Source organism: Macaca fascicularis, chromosome 8 (assembly GCF_037993035.2).
Source record: "Macaca fascicularis isolate 582-1 chromosome 8, T2T-MFA8v1.1".
Lineage (NCBI taxonomy): Eukaryota > Metazoa > Chordata > Mammalia > Primates > Cercopithecidae > Macaca > Macaca fascicularis.
In genome coordinates this window covers 62,327,822-62,348,282 of record NC_088382.1, presented here as the reverse complement: position 1 = coordinate 62,348,282, position 20,461 = coordinate 62,327,822, and the positions used below count along the sequence as shown (strand labels likewise).

General features: G+C 38.5%; 1 long non-coding RNA gene across 2 annotated transcripts in view; it reads left to right on the top strand.

Annotated features, from left to right (window-relative positions):
* Positions 1-281: 281 nt before the first annotated feature.
* Positions 282-20,461, top strand: part of LOC135964731 (uncharacterized) — a 195,001-nt gene continuing 174,821 nt past the window's right edge. For both annotated transcript variants that reach the window (XR_010577278.2, XR_012416424.1), the window contains exons 1-2: positions 282-356; positions 583-707. This is a non-coding gene — a long non-coding RNA (uncharacterized lncRNA). The remainder of the gene's footprint in view (positions 357-582; positions 708-20,461) is intronic.

The window sequence follows — 20,461 nt, the reverse complement described above, 5'->3', positions numbered from 1 at the left end:
CCCACTCCTCCCCCTTTCTTGACTCCCACCGGCCTGCGCGGCCCACGCGGCATGGACAACAGACCCTTGTGGGCCACCGCGGAGGCCGTGCCACTCGGTGCCGGCCCCACGGCCATCACCGGACCGCTGGAGATGTGACTGGGCTCGGGACATGAGCCCGCTTGTTCGCTCACTCTCAGTGAAAAGAGTTTTGAAATGAGTTCTGAATAGACAGCATTTTCTTTGTGCGGTTGGTAAATAACACAGAGCAAAGTTAGCAAGTTGCAGCGCCTCTGCGTTCTGATTCTATGGAACCTTTTTGTAGGGAGAAGGGCAGGATGTTTTTAACTGAATGTGACCTCACGGGAATACTAGAGGTAAGGAGGAAAAAATGGTTGAGGTAACTGTGGGTGTTTTACATCTCAGAAACCATGGCTTTTAATAAAGCCACATGAAGAGAGAAGCTGGCATCATCCCACACAAAAACCAGTGCCTGGCAGAGTTGTGGAAGGTGCTATTCACATTGGTTTGGCATTTGTGTAGCTTTGATTGAAAATCAATGGCTTTCTTATGATAATTTTCATATCTTTTCTTATCCCTTAGAAAATAATAAAATTTCTGAATGGGGCAGCGTGGAGAAATCCTAAGAGAAATAGCATAAGAGCATTTTGGAACACATCCAGGAAAAGATAACTTTCGACACACCTGTAGACATTCGCCAGGTAAAGGTAAGAAAAAATACTGTAAAAAGTACATTTAGGTTATTTTATTACATCGCACTGGGTTGAACTTTGAATGAAAACACATACCACTGACACGAGATGGGCGAGGAGGAGTTAGGAGGGCTCACCTTCTGCCCCTCCCTCTCGTGGGCATGGGCATGGCAGCCATGTGTCCACCGTGACCATCAGCGACCACCTGAGTGGTTTCTAATGCCGGCTGTGGAGCAGTCAAAGACATGTTCACCAGGTCGAGGGGATCTGACTGAGTATAATACTCGGCAGACAGTTCTGCGAAAAAGTCAATGTATTTAATACTGCAAATATTACTTGTACAGTATGGAATTTCTTTTAGATTTATATTTGCACTGGGACTGACTCATTTTCTATTTAAGATTTTTAAAAACATCACTTTTTCTGTGCTCAGACGAGAAGTACATCTGTTGCTTTCACATAATAAGCATCAAATATGAAGACACGTTGAATGCTTGAACCATTTGTTTGTCGCTATAGGAGACCTGCAACATATGCATGCTATATGTCTGTTTACTGGAACACAGGCACTGAGGAATCAACCTTCATGGTTCTTTCTTTGAGCCATAAGATTTTAAAAAATCTCTAGCTAATTTAGGTCACTGAAAATGAACATTATTTTGGACTTTTGAATGGGTATTTTGAAGGAGGTTCAGAAGGACAAAGATTGCATTGGCCACTACGCAGTACTTGGGATGGTAGATGAGTTTCTTGAGCAAAGCATAATAACCACTTTTATTTGTTGGTATGATATATACACATAACGTTAGCACTATGACAAGATTGTTCTTTCAGTTTGCATAGAAATTAGCTGTTGGTTCTCAGGACTGTGCAGTTTTCTGTCTCGTGACTGTGGGTTAAGGAAAGCACTTGTAACCAGAGGAGAGCAGACAGTGAGGCTCACAGTGCTGTTGCAGTCAGGAAGAGCTTCTGATTTTCTGGCAGTTGGTGAATACATTTATTGCACATAACTTGGAGGCTTGATCTTTCTAACTATTTCAGATAAATTGCTGTCAAATTAGCAGGAATGGTCCCTTCAGATCAACCTAAATAATTTATGCCAAAGTAGTGATTCTCTTGTAAGCCACCTTCATGTGGCCAAGATAAAAATGACATTCCTAGCAACATGGTCCTACATTAAATTATTCATAGTCCCACATTAAATTATTTTGATGTTATTCAAAAATAACATCATTTTTCTTACTGACTTTGTAACCAAACTTTTTAGGTGAGACGGTGTCCTTAGTTTGTGACTTTGCAAGTTATCTGGGAAAACCTGTATTTACAACACGAAATAAAAATAAAAATAAATCCAAACTAAAAAAAAAGCTTTACTTTGATTATACCTTTAAACGATTTGAATTAAAGTTCAGTTCTGTACATCACCACATAGGAAATCTAGGCCCTTGAGCAATGTATTGATGAATTGGGGTAGAAATGTAGGAGGATGGAAACCATGGCGGCACAGGTCTCTTTTCCAGAAACCATTTACACAGGCTTACCAGAAGAGGGCAGCGCAGAGCAATGAACTCTCCAAGGAGTTTCCAAACAGATGTCTTGAAACCTAAAGTGAAAATCTCTGCGTGAAAGTAGCCGTTTTTGGACAGCGTCCTCCACCAAAATCATAAATCTCTAAAATAATAATAAAACTCCCCATACATGCTAATCTCGAAATGGGCCCCTTTAACATGGAAGGATTGAGTTGCAAGGGACAAAATTTTAATTCCCTGAGGTCATCAGAGATGTTTTCACTTCGATTTTCCTTTTGATTTATTTTATTATAAAAGACTATGTGAAGTCTAGTATTAGTCATGTGCACAAATTTTCATTTTACAGCTTTTTTGGGTGATTTTTTTGATGAAAGTATTGAAAAAAATCACAAATTCAGATTCGTGGAAGATTCCCTATGTAACACAGCGTTTGAAGCAAAATGCAGCTTAAGGAAGTTTCCCATTAAATCCATATTTCCCTGATGCAAAATGATATCACATTGTTTTACTTGTTAATTTTTTTCTTCTCAGAATTACCACAGAAAACATTTTTTGTTTTATAATAAAACACGTGATACTCTACATTGGACATACATTTTACACTTGAAATCTGGAAAGAAAAACCTACTAGACTGGAACAGAATTCCAAAGAACGTGAGGGGACAAATCTCTGGAGACATGTTATATTTTGCTTTAGGGTTACTATAAAACTCGAGTTTCATCGTCTATGCATAAATGTTTAGGGGATCTAAATGTCTTTTCACTAAATTTTATTCTGTAATCTGAAAGTTAGCATTTAAGATGATCATTCTTATAGGCTAATTAGGGTGATAAAATCCTTTCCTCTTTTCAAAAGTTCACGAGCGCATAACAAATTGGAACTACTTTTACAAGCCAAGTGTCTCTCTTATGCCATTAGCTTTTTTGGATTTACCTTCTAGATGACTTTGACTCATGTTAACTTCAGTTATTTGACATATCAAGTATGGTTGTCTTCAAAGGTTTCCCAGGCAACTGCAACAATTCATCTGGTTCTAGTCAAAAGTGCCCTTGAACTCTCAGCTCACTTCCCTTCCCTGTATGAGTAATGTGTGTAGCAAAAGGAAAAACACCAAAGACTTTCATGTAACAGGCTAATGTGAATGATTTGGTGAAGAGAGGGATGGATTTCACAAAAGGATCCACTCGGATGTTAAGACCTCAGCTGGCTGCCTGCGTGTTCCCTTTGTCAAGCTCTCGTTTGCATTTGGGGGGAAGGCCACAACCCACATCGTGTGTTCTGGGTTCTGTTTAACTCTTCCTCACAGTTCCTAGGGCCCCAAACTCTTATCCCTGGGTGGCCCCAAGGACTCCTTCAAGGCCAGATCGCTGGCCCGCCAGGGAGTGACTGCCCCCCAATCTCTGAGAGATGCCTCAGGACTCCAGCTGATTCACACACACGCTGACCTGTGAGAATCATTCTCTGCATCTTGTTTCTCACATAACCCACTGGGAAGCAATGGTTAGAGTCTTGTTGCATTTTGCTTAGAGGAAGAGTTTTATAATTACCTCCCAAATAGTTCCTGAAGAATAGAGGAGAGAGTAATTGGAATCTCTGGTCCTGTTGTTTGTGCAAGGTTCCTCTGCTTAACATTGATTACATTCTCTGCTGCGTTTAAAAGAAAATATTTCACCTCATCTAGGCAGACAGTGAAGTTAGACCATTACCTTTTTTGCCCTTTATTTTGACTCGTCTTCACAGTCGATTGACTAGTGCCTGGAATGATGGCAAATAAGGCAATATAACATGGACAGCCTGCAAATCCCACTCATGGAGCTCTGTAAGTGGGAGCAGATTGCTGTCTGAGTACAGGGCTTCTGCAGACGTCTCCCTATCAACTCCACATTGAACTCAAAGTCTAGAGAACTTCAGCAATTAATGATGTGTCATCTGGATCCAACCATAAAAGCATGGTGACCACCCCTTCCGCCACCCCTCACCATTCCTTTCTCCTTGGATTTGTTGTATTTCGTTCTGTTCAATATACTTACTGAGAAGTAAACATTACATTGAAATGTGTCTAAGTAGGCAGATTTTTAAGAATCTACTTTTCTGGGTCTATAACAAATTTTAGGAAGGCTATTTCCATTGATATGTGAAAATATATGATAGTTGCTTTAGCTACTAGCCCTTCCAACAGCTACATTTACCCACTGTGATTGTCACTTTGAATAATCCTTGGGTTATTAAAATTAATATAGATAAATATAATTTTATAGTAGGAAATGTAGTTGTCAGGATGTGAAATAATAGTAATCAATTTGAATAAATATTTGCTATTTGTTTTCATAAAAGTTTTAATCCTTAAGAGAGAACTCTGACCAAAATAGGAATGTAGCAGGATCAATGAAACAGGTGGCATGAGTCATCTCACTGGCTTTTAATTAAAAAGGATGCTGTGGTTGTTGGCGTGGACTGGACTGCGCATAGGCAGTTTTAGAATTTCTTAAGCTGAAATCCAGCTGGAGAGTTCTTAATCAGAATGGACTTATTTTGATAATTTATAATCTGTGTATTCAGAGCATTGATGTTATAGTTTTGATACCTAAATCACCGTTTTAAAAATTCAAAGAGATATATGAATCTCGAGTCTCGGACAGTTATTCCTGAGCCAAAGGATTTCTGTGCAATGCTAATATGTATAATAGAGAATCAGTCTTTCACTGTACAGTTTTGTCATCATGTTTCAATAACTGAATGAATATTCTGAATTAATAAGCATAACGTTTGTATAAGCTAAAGACTAGTCTAAGCTCTGCATTCATTGATGGGAACCTTAAGCAAATGTTTCTTTTCATCAGCTTGTTCAAAAGGCATAAACATAATTAGAGTTCTGAGGTGATAACAGATCGACTGGTCAAAATAGTAAGTGGGTCTGGTCAAGGTAACTTAAAGTTATGGGCTGCATGTTGTTTTGAGTACTTGGAAGAATCTGGAAAAAATTTTTTTTTTTAAGAAAGATATGTTTACTGTTTATCTTATAGAAAAACAGTCTGAGCATTAAACCCCCACTAGAATTTTGGGGGTTTTGTTTTTCTAAAGAGTTGGTTAAAATTCAGATAAGTTGATACTTATAGCTTGAGAGAAAAGATGGGGAAATGGTAGAAATATCACATGATGAGTTAGTTTTAAATTTCTCAGAATGCTCAGGGGACAGTGAGGGAAAGAGAGACTTGCTGGCCATGTCCCCACACCTCTGCTTTGCACCTTCTGCTGAGGTTAGTTCCTGAAAATAGTGCTGGGTCTTTGCGCTACATCTGGTTCGGCTTCTTTTCCTCCTTCCTTCTTTATCCTTCACATGGCCTGCCCTCTCTCTCTTAAATCTTAGGTCTGTTGTGAGGCTGGGGTAGGAGTGATGTGAACATGTGCTCCTGGGCCTGGAAACGCCCCTCTGCCCTGGCTCCTTCTGTCTCGGCAGTGCGTGTCATTCATTCTCCCAACAAATACCTGAGCACTTCTCTGTGCGGGGCGGATCTCAGTGCTTTGGATGTGCTGTCTCACTTAATTCTCTTAAAAGCTCTTAGAGGTTGTTCCTGTTACCTTCATTCTACAGATGATGGGACTGAGATTTTCAGAGAAGTAAGGATAAAAATTTAAGATCATAAAACCCCGAAGTGTTGACGTTAGGATTTAAATCCTGAACCACAGCTTTCCTCATTACTGCTTCAGAAACAGACCTGTCTCTAAGGCATTTATGCCTTAGTACTGATATTTCAAACCTTTTTATTTTGAAACAATTTCAAACTTAGAAAAAGCTATAAGTACAAAAGTTGTAGTATAAATAATTCCAGAATCACCCAGATTTCCCAGTCATTCACCTCTGAGCACATTTGCTTCCCGTCATCTATTTCTATTTCTGTGTGTATGTATGTGTGTATGTGAATACATACGTATGTTTATATTTTTCATGATGAAATATCTGTGATAAGTTGTAGATGTGATTCCCCTTTACTGCGACACATCTCAGTGTACGTTCCTAAACACATGGATGTAATCTTACATACCCACCAGACAAGTTCAAGGCCATGAAATTAACAGTAATACAACCTATACACTTTATTCAGATTCTACCACCGTAAAGACAAACAAAGCAAAACAACTGTGGTCCAGGATTCAATCCAAGCCCATGCATTGTATTTAATTGTCATGCCTCTTTAGTCTCTTTTAATCAGGGACATTTTCTAAGTCTTTATCTCTCATGATCCTGACATTTGTAGACAGAGAGGCCAGCTACCTTGTAAATTTTTCCTGTTTGGGTTTTTCTGATGTTTCCCCTGATTTGATTCAAGCTATTCATTTTGGCAGGAATTCCATAGAAGTAATATTATGTTCTTTGTAGTTTGTGATGCGTGATGTCAGGAAGCACACAGATTGATTTTCCACATTACCAGTTTGTTAATTTGGGTAAGGTGATATCTGCTGGACTTCATCATAGCAGAGCTACTATTTTTCCTTTTGTAAGTATCAATCAAAGCAAAGTTACTCTTTTTCCTTTTGTAAGTATTTTACCTTGTAAAAAGATACTTTGGGGATATGTAAATATTTTAGTTTTTATCTCATTGGTTTTAATATCTGCTGATGATCCTTTCCTGAATCAGTTATCATTATCATGGTTGCCAAACGGTATTACCTATCTTTGTTGGCTTCGTTATTGAGCGATTTACTTATTAGTCTAGGGAGATACAGTGTCTCTAGTTTCTAACCTGTAGTCTTGTGTGGTTGTATTATGAATCTAGGAACACACAAAATGCTTCACAATACTTATTTCATTGGATTTTCACAACATATCCACTAGGTAGACATTATTATATCCACATTTTGTATGTGAGGAAACTGAAGAAATAAGTTGGCAACATTTTCAGAAAGAAAACTTTAAAAATTAATCCTTAAATAGCATTGATGATGTCCACGGTAAATAGAGTGAAGTTTTAAAAGTACAAAACAGAATTTAAAAAATATCAGAAAAAAAATCATTATAACATTTTGCCATGATTTGTAAACTTTGAAAGCAGAGACCAGGGAAAGAGACAAGACTTTACCTCACCCTGACATTTGAGCGAGGTGAGGTGAGTGGATGAAAACCCGAAAAGCTTTACCACCATGGCCCAGCTTGGAGAGAAGACTGGAAGGATACACACATTCCAAAGGAAAGAAGGAGAAGATCCCTGAATATGGAACTTGGGTGTTTTTCCTGGGCTGAAAAAATGGAGAACAAGAGGAAGTAGGAAGGTTAGAGTCATCGAAGCTAATTTTATCTTAGCAAATAGCAGAGATTTAGCAGGATGGAAAATGAAAGAGAAAGCAAAACACAATTCTTTAGCTGGCAGAGGCCCAAGCGATGAAGGCGAGGAAGACCCCAGGCGAAGTTCGTCTCCCTTGCTGTAGGACCTTGCTCAGGACCTCAACCTGTTGATTTTCCTGCCTTTCCCCCACTCACGAGGAAGGGAACTATATGATCCCTGGGGAGAAAACCCAAAACAGGTTAAGGGAAGGCCTGGGGCAGATTGTGTGTCTGGCTCCACTGAATTGTGGTAAGGATCCAAGGTGCCTCTAGGTGTGTAGCCAGAGCACTGATGCAGGATCTTAAAGTGAAGAATCCTAGTCCACCAACCATAAGTACCCAAACCCAAGGGGAAGCTCCTTTTGACTTCTTCCCATATAGTCAAGTTGAACAAGAGTAGGAGAAGAGAAAATAACCAACTCCCCAACCTGAGTTCCAAGGAGCAGATAAACGGGTGTCAGAAATGGTGGGGCATGTGATAAGTAAAGGAGAATTTATCCAAACTAGTTCAAAAAGACAAAAGAAGTTGAAAAGCAGTACTGGTTAAATAAGCACACAAGAAAGGAATGTCATGGAGACCAAAGAAAGCATTACCAAAACGAGAACAGAAAAGAGAGAATAACATACGATGGGAAGGAAAGGCAAGAGAAGTAAAATGGAATGAAACGTGTAGGAGATATATCTCTGAAATCCATCTGGAGGATTCTGGGCAAAGATGGTAGATTGTACATATACATCTACTTTTGCTTTTTCCCAAATCCCCACAGAAATAATAAAGATAATTTAAGAAATTTTAGAAGCCAGGATATAGATGAATGAGATGTAAATGACCTAGCAGGCCCCTCAAAATCTAAAGACAATGGATGTGAAGTTTATAGGGCAAAATCCCCCAGTGGCTAAGAAATTGGGAGTACTTGGTAATTTTAGAAGTGGAAAGTGAAGTGAGGCAGTTGACATAAAGGAGCCTGATTGGAGGTCCACAGAAATAGAGGGATATTGCCAATACTCCCTCCCTCACATATCGCTGGAGACCAGCCACACTCACTGAGGCTGATGACACAGGTTTATTTTTTGAAATTGGTAATACAAGAAGGTTTCTCCCCTGAAGGACCCCAGCCACACCTGAGTGTACACACCCAGAAGTCAAGTGGATTGAGTGAATATTTGCATTCTGGAGGCTGAGATTCCCATCCTCATTCTCTCCCCCTACCAGGCTCCTGCAATAATAGCAGACAGGTCTTTATCATCCAGAAATTCCCCTCCTGGGATTTGGACCCAAGAAGAAAACTCCTGAGATGTTGACAGCGGAAGACCACCTGCCAGTCCAGCTCCCAGTCAACAAGCCCACTCCCATACCCAGAACCCCCTCAGCCCTCCATTATGTCACCCTTAAATGTTAGAGGCTAACCAAGGCCTACCAGAGAAATGACGAGTAACCAAAACTGGCAAACAGATCAAAGCAGCTTGGAGGAAATGGAAATGACAAAGATGAAGGAAAAAACCACAACTCATATTAATGTCCCCAAAGTGATATAATCGTGAAACAGGTTACTTGGAGAACAACAACAAAAAACTCTTAGAAATAAAAATAATTTAAAAAAGTTTATAAAGTGATGGCAAAATACAAATGCTCCATAGAAGCATTAGGAGGTGAAGTTGAGGAACCTTCTTTCCAAATGGAGAAAATGTATCAGTTGAAATATAGGAGGAAAATAGGAAAATTTGACACTAAGGGGAAGAAATCATCAACAAACCAATTCAAGATAGTTCCAGGAAAGTGAGCTCCTCAAGTTGCTATTCTTATAGGGTTTGTCTACAAGAAGAATGAAAACACATAGTTAGCACACCTGTAGTTCTGAAATTGTAGAACTTTGAGGACAAAATAATGAATCTTTAAGCTTAGAGAGAGAGTTAAAGAGAAAAATCACAAAATATGATGATTTTGAACTATGTCATAGAAGCAGTGGTACTTAGTCCTAACCTGGATTTTTACACACAGCCAAGCTATCAATCAAGTGTGAAGGCTGAATAAAGATGGTTGAAAATATGCAAGAGTCAAAAACGTTTTAAACATTTTAACTTCCAGGTTTCCTATCTCCAAAGCTACTGGAGGATATGCTCCACAAAATTGAAGGATTAAATTAAGAAGGAGGAAAAGGTGGCATCCAGGAAACAGGGGTCTATTACCAGACAGAGGTGAGGGATCCCAGAATGTGGGTGAGTGAGGTTTGAGGATGATAGTTCTGTAGAGCTAGAAGCCAACTGGTACAGAATGGAACAGGCAGGATGTTCTGAGACAGATTCTCCAGGAGGATGAATTGATAATGTACCCGAGGCATCTGAACGTCCTGAGAGGAAATTTCTGTGACTGCATAAAACAATGTGAGGTCAAATTCATAGTAATGTCTTCGAAAACACTGCAAACAATTATCAGGGTGCAGAGCCGTATTTGGGGAGCCTGAAGCTTATAAAATTGTGGGGGCCTCTTTTGAGATAAGAATACAAAATAATAAGTACGAATTTATGTTCCAGAACAAATGTTTATTTAGAATGAGTAAATATAATGATAAGAAATTACACATTTAAACATGCAGACATATATTGAAAGCAAAACAAGTTAAAGATACTATTTTCATTATTAAATTGTTTTTATTGATCGACAACCTTTATATTCATATATTATTATTATTATTATTTGTATTTTAATAGAGATGGGGTTTCTCCATTTTGGCCAGGCTGGTCTCGAACTCCTGACCCCAAGTGATCTGCCCACCTTGGCCCCCCAAAGTGCTGGGATTACAGGCATGAGCCACCATGCCCAGCCTATTCCTATATTGTTTTTAATACTTTTTTGAGCACCTCTTTATTGACAGTGCTCGTATAATATTTTATATAGAAAGAATGGAAAGCTAATCCAATCTTTTTCTAATGTGGTTAATCAAATTTATTTATTTTTAATTAATGATGCCTTAGAAAGCTTTCTTTCGGCATTACTATTCTTTATGAGATTGTTATAAATGTTTAATATTTCTTCATTGTTTATGGCAAGGTGACAATAGATCTTGTTCAGAACTGATAATCAGTGTGATTTACCTGATAGCCAAATCGAAAATCAAACTATTATGCTGTTTAGATATAATGGTAGCCATTAGAAGATTTACATCAAATCTTAGACCAGAAGCCCTTTCCATCAGTGACCAGGTTTGGTATCTGCTAGGAGAGAAAAGCTTGGTACCTGATCACCAGTGTTTCTGTTCTTTTTGCTTTATAGTTTGTTATTTACTGAGGCATATTTAATTCATGATTAATTTCGTTGATGTTTAAGTTACTTACAGTCATATTAAGAGTTAGAGAGGAGTGATACCAGCAAGTTGACTGACTAAAAGTGCCCAACACCCATTTCCTGGCCTACCCCCACAAAAAATGAATAAACAATGAATAAGCAACTACATTTTGATCAGAGTGGCTGAAGAAGAGTGTGGGAGTATAGCAGGAGTGGCAGAAATCCAGTGGAGCACAAACATTAAGTCTGGGCTCATACAGAAGGGGAGGAATCATGCCACCCCTTGCCACCCCACCTGTGCCACCCTATTCTCTTATTCAGCTCAGAACCAAGAAGGACTCCTTCCTGTGGGGAAAAGGTAAGCAGGAGGTACCCAGCAGCCCCCATTACCATTGTGGACACAAGCAGTCTTCACTACTGGAGAATCTTACAGTCCTCCAGGTCCCTGAGCTCAGCTTGGGGAGCTGCCTGGAGTTCACATAGCTGCACTGCTGCAAAGGAGGAGCCCACATTGTGCCTAGGCCAAGCTGCTACTGCACTGTGCCATCTGGAAACTAGAGCCACTGCTAGAGTGTGTCCTGCTTGGGGATCCAGTAGCTACTGTATCCCTTTATCGCTGAGGCCCAGCCAACATTGCACCATGCTCTCAAGCACGGTAGTGCAACATTCCCCAGCTGAGCCACAGCAACTTCTTATTCCCTGGGAACAAGCGACCTAGAAGCCACTCCATGTCCCCCGTCCAAGTTGCTACTGTGCCCCAGCCCCAGCTACTTGGACCCGAGGCCCAGTGGAGCAGTCATGCACTTCAGTGCCTGAACTAGCCCAATGTCCCACCCCCAGAAAATTGGAAATTTGGTCCAGGGGAGGAGCTACATCTCTGGTATCCAAGCCCTTATGGCAGTCTACTCTTCAGGTTCCTGGATTGCAGCCCAGCAGAGCAGCCACACCCCATAGTGCTGAGCTGATGTGGTATACTGGCCCCTAGAGAAACAGAGTGTTGGCTGAGCTGTGCTGCCCCACCCCTGGCTGAACAGCTGCCGTGCCCCACCTTCCTGGGTCTGGGACAGCTCTCTGGAGTCTGACTTGATGAGACACACATCTCCCTCAGAAGTGGCGCCTGCTTCCCAGAGCCCAAGCAGTAACTGTGCTCCACTATTCTTGGGTCCTTGCTGCCACTGCACCTGGCCTCAGAGAGACTGACCTACTGCTGTATCCTACTGCTCTGGGACCACAGTCATCACTATGCAGTACCTCCACTTCTGATGCCTGAATTGCCATTGTGCACTATTGGTTCTAAGACCTGAATTGCAGCTGTCCCCTGCTTTCTGGGGACTGAGCCTCTGGAACACCCCTGCTTCCCTGGACTCATGTCAGTGCTGTGCCCTGATCACCAGGATGAGTCACAGCTACATCCCTGAACCCTGGGCCCAAGTTCCTGGGAAATGCCTCAAAGTCAAAGTCCTTTGCTTGGTGGGAGACCTGCATCCACCTGTGCCTCAGAGAATGAACCTGTGCCCACATCTCAGGTGCCACAGTAGTTCAATAAGACACTGAGCCCAGGACCCCAGTTCTATAGCCATTCCAATCACATGTGTCCTTGAATACAGTGATGCTATGGCTGCCTGTGGCCCATGTCACACCTGATACCAACAAGGATCCCCTCAGCTAAGTGTGCCTACTGTGGGGAAAATGACAACAGGAGAACCCCTAATGCACTTGCTGCCAAGAACCCTAACTACCATGCCACCACCACTGCCACAAGCTCCTACAGCCTAAGACACTGAGGTACTCGCAGTCATTGCTGATGTTAATCACAGCCGAAGAAGCTGCACAGAGACTACACTACTGTACCCACTCAGAACCAGAGCCAAGTACCCTGCTGACCTGACATCCTAGGACTCATCTACAGGCAAAAATCTTTCCCTATGAAAGCCCTCTATAAAATTAGAAGAGGCAACTGTTCCAGTGGATGCACAGGCATCAACATAGGGACATAAGAAATATGAAAAAGCAAGGAAACATGACACCACAAAAGGAGGAACATAATTCACTAGTAACTGGCCACAAAGGAATTGAAATAGAAATTGCTTAAAAAGGAATTAAAAATAATAATTTTAAGGAAACAAGAGAATACAGATAAACAATTCAACAAAATCAGGAAAACAAATCATGATCTGAATGAGAAAGTCCACAAAGAGATAGCTATCATAAAAAAGAATCAAACAGAAATCTTGTAGCTGAATAACTCAACGAATAAAATTTTAAAAATTGACAGCTTCAACAGCAGACTAGATCAAGCAGAAGAAAGAATCTCTGAACTTGAAAAGAAGTATTTTGAAATAACCTAGTTGGGAGGAAAAAAGAGTGAAGAAAGTCTATGGGATTTATAAGACACTCATTAAGTGAAAAAATATTTCAATATGGAGTTATCAGAGGGAGAAGAAGGGGAAAGGCATGGAAAACTTATTTAACAAATGAGTTGCTGAAAAATTCTCAAGTCTTGGGAGAAAAACAGACATTCAGATTTATGAAGCTTAATGATCTCTAAATGGGTTTAATCCAAAGAGGGCCTCACCAAGGCATATTACAATAAAAATATCAGAAATCAAAGACAGAGAGAGAATTTAAAAAGCAGCAAGAGAAAAATATCTAATGACATATCAGGAGATCTCTATTAGACTATCAGCAGATTTATCAGCAGAAACCTTGCAAGCCAGAAGAGAATGGAACAATATACTGAAAGTGCTGAAAGAAAAAAAAAAACCTGTCAGCCAAGAATATTACACTTAGTAGTGCTGACTTTCAGAAATAAAGGAGAAATAAAGTCTTTCCCAGAGAAGCAAAAGCTAAGGAAATTTATCACTACTAGACCTGCCTTACAAGAAATATTTAAGGGAATTCTTTAACCAGAAACAAAAGGATGATGATTACTGTCATGAAAACATATGACAATATAAAGCTCACCAGTAGAGGTTCATTCATTGTCAAATTCAGAATATGTAATTACTGTAGTGGTTGTGTGTAAATCTTCCAACTCTCTAGTATGAAGGTTAAATGTCAAAATGGTCAAAAATAACTATGGCTACATTAAGTTGCTAAGAAATATGCAGTATAAAAATATGTAAATTGTGACAACAAAAACATAAATTGTGGCTGACGGGGAGAGGTTAAAAGTCTAGAGTATTTTTATGTGATCAAAGTTAAGTAGTTATCATCTTATAATAATGTATTATAACTATAAGATGTTTCATGTAAGCCCCATGGTACACAAAACAAAAAATTATAACAAATACACAAATAAGGAAGAAAACAGAATCAAAGCTTAGCACTACAGAAAATCATCAAATCACAAAGGCAGACAATGAAAGAGGAAGAAAGGAAAAAGAATCTACAAAAAACCAGAAAACAATTAACAAAATGGCAGAGTTAAGCCAATACCTGTCAATAATAACTGAATGTAAATAGATTAAACTTTCCAATCAAAAGGCAGAGGGTGTCTAAATGAAGAGAAACCCAACATCCAACTTCATGCTGCCTACAAGAGACCCATCGTAGCTTTAGGGACACACATAGGCTGAAAGTCAGGGAATGAAAGAAGATATTCCATGCAAATAGTAACTGAAAGAGAAGAGATGGCTATGTTTATAAATAGACTTCAAGTTAAAAGATAAATAGACTTCAAGTTAAAAACTGTTACAGGAGACAAAGATTGTCATTATTCAGTGGTAAAAGGGCCAACCTACCAAGAAGACATAACAGTTGTAAATATATATGCACCCAGCATTGGAATACCTAAGTATATAAAGCAAATATTAATGGGCATGAATGAAGAACTAGATAGCAATACAATAATAGCTGGGGATTCAACACCCCACTTTCAACAATGGATAGATCAACCAGACATAAAATTAATAAGGAAACACTAGATTTGAGCTTCACTTTAGGCCAAATGGACCTAACAGACATATATGGAACTTTCAATCTAATAGCAGCAGAATAAACATTCTTCTCTAGTGCACATAGAACATTCTTCAGGAAAGTCCCTAGGTCAGTCCACAAAACAAGTGTTAACAAATTCAAGAAGACTGAAATTATATGTAGCATTTTTTCCAACCACAACAGTATGAAACTAGAAATCATTAACAGGAGGAATCTTGAAAAATTCACAAATATGTGGAGATTAAACATGTTCCTGAGCAATCAATGAGTTAAAGAAGAAGTCAAAGGGAAATTTAAAAATATCTGGAGAAAAAAGACAATGGAAACATAACGTATCAAAACCTATGAACTGCAACAACAATAGTTCTAAGAGGCAAGTTTATAGCAATACATGCCTACATTAAAAAGGAAGAAAGATCCCAAATAAATAGCCTAACAGTATGCCTCAAGGAGCTAAAAAAAAAAGAGTAACAAATGAAACCTAAAGTTAGCAGGAGAGAAATAAAAAAAATCAGAATAGATATAAATCAAAGAGAACAGAAAAACCATAGACAAAATTCATGACACCAAGAATTGGCTCCTTGAAAAAAATAAACAAAATCAATAATCCTCTAGCTAGACTAAGAAATAAAAGAGACAAGACTCAAACAAATAAAATCAGTAATGAAAGTGAAGACATTACAACAGACACATCAGAAATAAAAAGGAGCATAACAAACTATTCAGAACAATTGTATGCCAACAAAAGGGATAACCTAGAGGAGATGAATAAATTTCTAGAAAAAATATAACCTACCAAGATTGAATCGGGAAGAAATAGAAAGCTTGAATTTACCAATAACAAATCAAGAGAATAAAGAAGTAGTTAAAAACCAAAAAAAGCCCAGGACCAGATGGCTTCAGAGCTGAATTCTATCAAACATTCAAAGAAGAATTATTACCAATGCTTCTTCTATTCTTCCAAAAAAATAGAGATACAGATAATACTTCCAAACACATTTTATGAGGGCAGTATTACCTTGATACCTAAGCCAAAGACACCACAGAAAAGGAAAACTACAGGCCAATGTCTCTGATGAATGTTGGTACAAAAATCCTCAATAAAATATTAGCAAACCCAATTCAACGATGCATCAAAAACATTATACATCATGACCAAGTTTATTGCTGGCATGCATATTTGGTCTAAAATACACAAATCAATGTGATACATCACATTAGTAGAATGAAGGAAAATGACTCCATGATTATTCTCAATTGACATCTCAATTCTGTATCTCAACTGATGTGGACAAAACATTTGACAAAGTTCAGGATTTTTTTTGGCTCTTTCAGGATCAAAACTCTTAACAGTTTAAATACAGAAGAAAAGTTCCTCAACATGATAAAGGCCATTTATAAAAACCCACAGCTAGCATCATGATCAATGGTGAGCAACTGAAAGCTCTTCCACTATGATCTGATACAAGGCAGGAATGCCCATTCTCACTGCTTCATTCAACCTAGTACTGACTACTAGCAAAAGCAGTCAGATGAGAAAAGAAATAGAAGGCATCCAATGACAAAAGAAGGAAAATTATCTCTATTTGCAGATGACATGATTTTATATACAGAAAGCCCATAGATTCCACAGAAACTCTTAAAACTAATACATGAATTCAGTAAATTTGTAGGATATAAAATCAATATAGAAAATCAGTTATATTTCATCCAAGCTGGAACAAAATCAAGAAAATGATCCCATTTTGATTGTTTAGAGATGCTTAGGAATAAATTTATCCAATACAGTTTAAGATTTGTATGCTGAAAACTGTAAAACATCAAAAAGAGAAATTGAAGAAGGCACAAATAAATGTGTCCATGTGTAGGAAGAACTAATATTGTTAAAATGACCATGCTTCTTAAAGCAATATACAGATTTAATGCAATCCTTGTCAAAATTCCAATATTATTCTTCATAGAAATTGAAAAAAAACTCTAAAATTTGTATGAAACCACAGAAATGCCTGACTAGCCACAGCAATACTAAGAAAAATAAAATAGAGACATCACACTTCCTGATTTAAAATTATATTACAAAGCTATAGTAATCAAAACAGTATGGTATTGGTGTTAAAACAGAACCATAGACCAGTGGAACAGAATAGAGTACCCAGAAATAGATTCAAGCATAAACACTTAACTAATTTTTGACAAGGGTATAAACAAGACATAATGGTTAAAGGATAGTCTCTTCAATAAATAGTGATGGAAAAATTAGATTTCCATATGCAAATGAATAAAATTGGACTCTTATACCATACACAAAAGTCTCAAAATGGATAAAAGGCCTAAATGTAAGACCTGAAACCATAAAACTCCTAGGTGAGAAGATAGGGGAAAAGCTGCTTGACATTGGTCTTGGCTGTGATTTTTTTGATATCACTCAAAAACCTCAGGCCACAAAAGCAAAAACAAATAAATAGGACTATATCAAACTAAAAGTTGCTGCACAGCAAAGAAAGCAACCAACAGGAACAATATTTCAAACCACATATCTGATAAGGAGTTAGTTTCCAAAATTTATGAAGAACTCTTATAGCTCAATAGCAGAAAAACATAACCTAATGTAAACAAAAATGAGTGAAGGACCTGAACAGACATTTCTCCAAAGAAGAATGGCCAACATATATATGAAGAGGTGCACAACATTAGTAGTCATTAAGGAAATGCAAACTAAAACAACAATTCTATTAGTTATCACTTCATACCTGTTAGGATGATTATTATCAAAAAGACAAGAGATAAATGTTGGTAAGGGTCTGGAGAAAATGGAACCATAGCACACTGTTGGTGAAAATGTAGATTGATGCAGCCATTATGAAAAAAACTATGGAGGTTTCCAAAGAAATTCAAAATAGAACTACTTTATCATCCAGAAATCCTCTTTCTGGGTATACATCCAGAGGAGATGAACTTAACATCTTGTAAAGATGTGAAAGATGCAAATATTCATTGCAGCATTATTCACAATAGCCAAGATATGGAAACAACGTAAGTGTTCATTGATGGACAAATGGATAAAGAAAATGTATTATATATTTACCAGTTGATATGGTCCAGCTCTGTGTCCTCACCCAAATCTCATCTTGAATTGTAATCTGAATTGTAATCTCCATGTGTTGGGGGAGGGACCTTGTTGGAGGTAATTACATCATGGGGGTGGTTCCCCCATGCTGTTCTCATGAGTGAGTGAATTCTCGTGACATCTGGTGGTTTTTTACGGGGCTTTTCCCCCTTTGCTTGGCACTTCTCTCTCCTGCTGCCTTGTGAAAAACGACATGCTTGCTTCCCCTTCTGCCATGGTAGTAAATTTCCTGAGGCCTCCCCCAGCCATGTGGAACTGTGAGTCAATTAAACTTCTTTTCTTTATAAATTATCCAGTCTTGGGTATTTCTTCATAGCAGTGTGAGAACGGACTAATACACCAATGGAATATTATTCAGTCTTACAAAGGATCTTGCCATTTGCCACAACATGGATAAAGCTGGAGGACATTATGCTAAGTGAAATAAGCCAGACACAGAAAGAAAAATAATATGTAATCTCACTTATATGTAAGATACATACAGAGAGAATAAACTAGTGGTTACTAGGGGTGAAGGTGGGGGAGGAAATGGGGGGATGTAGGTCAAAAAAATAATGTAGTCATGTGTAGAATGAACAAGTCTAGAGATTTAATATAATGTGAAGACTATAGTAAATAAAATTGTATTAGGCATTTTTGTAAATAAGTAGTTTCTAACTGCTCCTGTCACAAAAAGTAACTACATGAGATGAAGGTACATTAATCTGCTTCACTGCTGTGACTATTTTACTACCTATATGTTTCCTGTAATATCATGTTGTAAACCGAAATATATACAATAAAATTCATTTTAAAAAAGAGTTAGAAATTTTGTCTACCATTTATTTTTGTGCTTATTTTTTGTATGTTTAAATATGTGGGCATATGGATTTTGTGTGTTTTACACACAAATACTTTTCAATTTCCATAAACATATCATTTTTAGTAATTCTGTAAAAGTTTTCTTAAGTTCAGTTTCTAGGTTTACTTAAATTAAGTTTCGCCTATCCCACCAAGTTTGCTTGAATCCTAAAATTAAATATTTAAGTGGGAGAGCACTTTCAGTTTTGTGGAGGATACTGCTTTTCCAGGCATGCTCATTCCTAAGGACAGGTTTTGGCCAGTGGCCAAGCAGGATATGAAGTCGCCAGTACCCTCAACAGTTTTCTGTATTTGGATCCCAGTAAGCACATCAGTTTCCTCCCTTCCTCATGTTAAGTTCTTTCTCATGGACCGCAAGAAAGTCAATGTCTGTAATTTGGCTTCTCTCTGACCATGGCAGCTTTATATTCACCAGAGATGGTTCTAGCACCTAAGCCACAAGCCAGCTCTCCCCAAAAGATTCCTGGGCTCTTACCTAGATATCTTCATGGTTCCCTTAGGCCCTCACTTCCTGACTGAAATGCTAACTTTTCAACAATGTCTTTCTGGATCACCCTGTTAAGCTGGCAAGTCCCACTCCACTCCTAACAGCTCTCCCTACTTGCAGTTTTGTTTCTTTGCTTTCCGAAGCACTTATCAATCTCCAGTGTAATATGTTTGATTTCTCTTCTTTATTTATATGCTCCATGAACAAAGCAGAGGATTGTGTCTCTTTTGCTCACACATCTGTCTCTGCCCTTAGAACAGTACTTGGCATGTAGTAGATGCTCAGTGAAGTGCTGTTGTACAGGGCAGATGGTGGTGGTCCCTATGTTGAAATAGGTCAAAGTCATACTCCAGCCCAGCCAGGACACTCTGTGGTATCCATAATTATAAACTTTCTCTGATAGAATTTTTCCAATGAGAGACCTCCCTCATGACTGACGTTAATAGACTTTCTGGCCTCCTTGCCATATGGTTCCGGAAATGTTCCCTTCTTGGTGCGTATCCACTCTCATGTCTTGAATCATTGCGTCAGCTGTGTTTCTGTAGTTTCTTTTCCCTTCACTTGATCAGCATGTTCATTTTCAAAAGCCAACAGCTAACACCAAGCACAGAAGACTGGTTTTGAAAAAGGTAAAATTTTCATTCATTTAGCAAGTGTTCTAAGGTTCTTTGCTTAAGGAATTTATACTCCAGTTGGAGAAACAAACAAAACTGTGTAGGATGATGATATAGTAAAGGACACAGGCAGAATATAATGTACTAGGTTGCCCTCAGTGTTCATTTTGTGGTGAGAATTAAAATACGAAATATAAAAGCAGTTATCTAACTTCCCTTCCCACACCATTTAAAGAGAGGGAGCTTCGAGGAATATTTTCTTGTTTTACAGAGAGCATAGGAATTACTAGGATTTAAAAAAATTCTGAGACATGAAGAAGAGGAAAGAGGAGGTGGAAGGGGGAGCTGGGACTTGGGAAAGAGCCTGCTCAGGCAGGAATTGGAAAACAGAGGACAGGAAGTCTGAGCAGCTCTCATGGGATGCACTTTTGGAGAGAAGGAGGACTAAGGAAGATTTTGAAGACCTTTTTTTGTATGTTTTGAGGATTACAGCCTACCCCAGATCCACTTCCCTCAAGAGTACATGAGGGAAATTGTGAAATTTTTCTGAAGATATATATATTTTTAATTTTAAGAAAGATTGGAGTAGGGAAGGGCAATTTATAGCA